The 2832-nt window shown below is 45.8% G+C and overlaps 1 protein-coding gene across 1 annotated transcript in view; it reads left to right on the plus strand.

The window, feature by feature from the left end:
- Window positions 1-2832, plus strand: part of LRRTM4 (leucine rich repeat transmembrane neuronal 4) — an 860180-nt gene that overhangs the window by 738403 nt on the left and 118945 nt on the right. The window lies entirely within an intron of this gene.

Below are 2832 nucleotides of genomic sequence, written 5' to 3' on the forward strand. Positions count from 1 at the left end.
CTGATCTTACCCCCTCTTGATCGATGGCACTGCAAGCCTGTAGATACATGTAGCTAGTTGCATGGTGAATTAGAAGCAAAAACAGGGGAAAAGATTTTAGTTTCACTCCTTAGGTTGCAAATCACTTCTTGCCTATACGTGGTTCTCCCTTTCTGTGATCTTCCAAGACTGTTCCAAGAAGTCTACTTGCATATGTGTAAGTGTATAATAACGTATAAAGAACATGCTCTGCTGGTATATAAGAATAAGGTCCACAGTTTTCTTGTAAAGTGTATAGGATGGACGTAACACTGCAAGTCATTGTCCTACTTGAGTAATTAACATAGGACATGCTCTAGTCATTTTTTTTAAAACAACAAAGTGGCTTAGGAACTTAAGCTTCCTTTTCAAAAGTGACTTTGGCACAAAGATATTACTTTCAGGGAGGATCTGTCTCCTTTGAAAAGGGGATTTAAGCTCTTATATCACTTTGGCACTTTTTGAAAATTTTACAATGATCTGGAATTTGTTTTGCTATTTTTTTTAATAAGGGCTATACATAAGAAGGAAGACAGGGCTTTCCTAATCCATTTTTCCAATCTCTTCCTTCTTCATCAATTCCATCCTAAGACTGCAGGTGTTTTTTTATTTTATGTACATGCTCTGTGTCAAATTCCTTTCCATCAGATTCCCAGGGTCCATAACCTTTTGTATCACATAGCAGGGAAAATTTTGTGGGAAAGCATGCAGATGCATTGAAATCAGCTGGTTCTGACACAAGCAATATGCTGGTTTTCAGGAGAACTTGCTGGGTTAGGAAAATGAGATGGTGCTTGTGTTTCTTAGAGAGTCAGATGGGAAAAAAGATCCATTCATAGTTCTGCTGACCTTAACCATTCCAAAACCATGAGCCAAGCCTCAAAAAAAAACCCCAAAACAAGAAAAATCACAAAGTTGACTTACATTTCATGAGTTTTGTTTTTGTAGTACTGTGTTGTGCAACCTGATTTTTTATTGCCGCCCCCTCTTTTTAAGTCTTAAGGATTCATCTGTGTCTCCTTATTACTGCTTCTATACAACAAAGAAGACTAGAAATTTATTCTTTTAATGAAGCCTGATATTTTCACATAATCACATGTCTCCATAAGCTGAATCTTTTAGGAAGACACCAAATACCCCAAGACTTTCAGTGAGATTATGGGAGTTGCCAACCCTGTCTCTCACAAAAGTGCAGAGCATGGGTCCAAGAGCTTCTGGAAGGTGTTATGTTTATAGACCCTTTATTAATTATCTCTCTACTATGGTAAGGAGAAGTCTTTTTATTAATGTATGTTTATATATAATGCATTATTTAAATACATACTTAAAAGTGCTTGCCTTATTCACTGGTAGTGTTAAGAGTGATGGGGTAGCCATGATGGTACAGGAATTATGTTGAGAGGCAAGGATTTTTACGGGTGATTTCTTTTACTGGACCAACTAAATCTGGGTTGTCCCACATACGGCCTGCCAAGCCATTTTCTGAGGCCCGAGGTGCTGCGACGGGAAACAAAAGTAAACCCTTTCAGCAGGGGAGGAGCCCTTCTGTGCACGCGCCGAGGCCCCTAGGGGTGGGCAGAACCGTTGCAGCCGGGGTGTTGTTTTCCTGCGGGGTGGGGGGGCAGGGGGCTGGTTTTGTTGCCGGGCAAAAACATGGTGGCCTCCTCTCTGCGCGGATGCACCCAGGGCCGCGGCGCTCAAGGTAACTGTCAGGATGTGATGCAGGTAGGGGAGTGGAGTGGAGCGGAGCAGGCAGCTGGCCTCGGGGCCCTTCCTGCCTGGTGCCTGACACCCAATACCCATCCTTGGTTGTGGGGGAAGAACGGGAAACAGGCCGTGGTTACTGCGCATGCGCCGAGGCTCGACTCCCTCTCTTTGGAATCGGTCCATGGGGTCAGCTTCGGCTCAGCCTGGGCACTAACTACGGCGCATGCGTGAGCTCAGGGTATGCTCCCCTTGTCTGAAGGCACCTGGAGCTTGAGCAGAGGCAGTGGATTCTGTGCATGCACTTATCTCTCCCCTCCCCCCCTCCCATCTGGGCATGGTCTGGGGGCTGCTCCTTGCCCCTGGCAGTGGCAGTGCCCAGTTTGGGGGAGGCAGGGGGGGCTTCCTGCCCTGTTGTGGCTCAGGGCTCTGCTGGGCCCTGGGCTTTTTCTGCACTAGGTGGAAAATATTTACACCAAGAGAATATAAACAATATTTTTTATTAAACCAACTCAAATACTTGGAAAAATTCTTCTTTGCAAGTTTTTCGGTACAAACATCCTTTTTCAGGCTGAGGAAGCATCTGCAGTTGGTCTATGCTCTTCCTGGATCCCAAAGAACCCGGTCTGCTGATGTGCTTAAACCAACATGGCTACAACCTATATCCCTGCCAAAAATATGTGCACTCCAGCTTCTCCCCAAAGTATTGAATTTGTCGCCACCCCCCAGCATTTCAGCTTGCAGCACCCTGGCAGGAGGTATTAGCCAGGCTCACTCCCCAGCCATCCAGCCCTTCCCAACAGAGCCAGGGGTCAGCGCCAGGTTGGGTCCACACCAGAGAGGAGAGGGTTAGCTGTCAGCTTCACTTGTGAGCCGGCTTGCTTGCTGGGCTGAAGAGATGTAGGTTGTTGATGTGTTGTTTTTTGTTTCGTTGGCTTTTGGGGTTTTTTTGAAGACTGTTTCACATGTAAGCTCTCGCAGGCTTCTCTCCAGCCAGCTGCTGCTCTTTCCACAGAATAACATAAAAGTGGCTACAAGGACACCAGGTCTTTTTCTTCAAAATCTAAATTGACTGTTGGGTATTAGCAGGGTTGGATTGGGGAGCGGGGG

This window comes from Gavialis gangeticus, unplaced genomic scaffold (assembly GCF_001723915.1).
Source record: "Gavialis gangeticus isolate Ggan-Ray unplaced genomic scaffold, GavGan_comp1, whole genome shotgun sequence".
In the NCBI taxonomy this organism is placed as follows: Eukaryota; Metazoa; Chordata; order Crocodylia; family Gavialidae; genus Gavialis; species Gavialis gangeticus.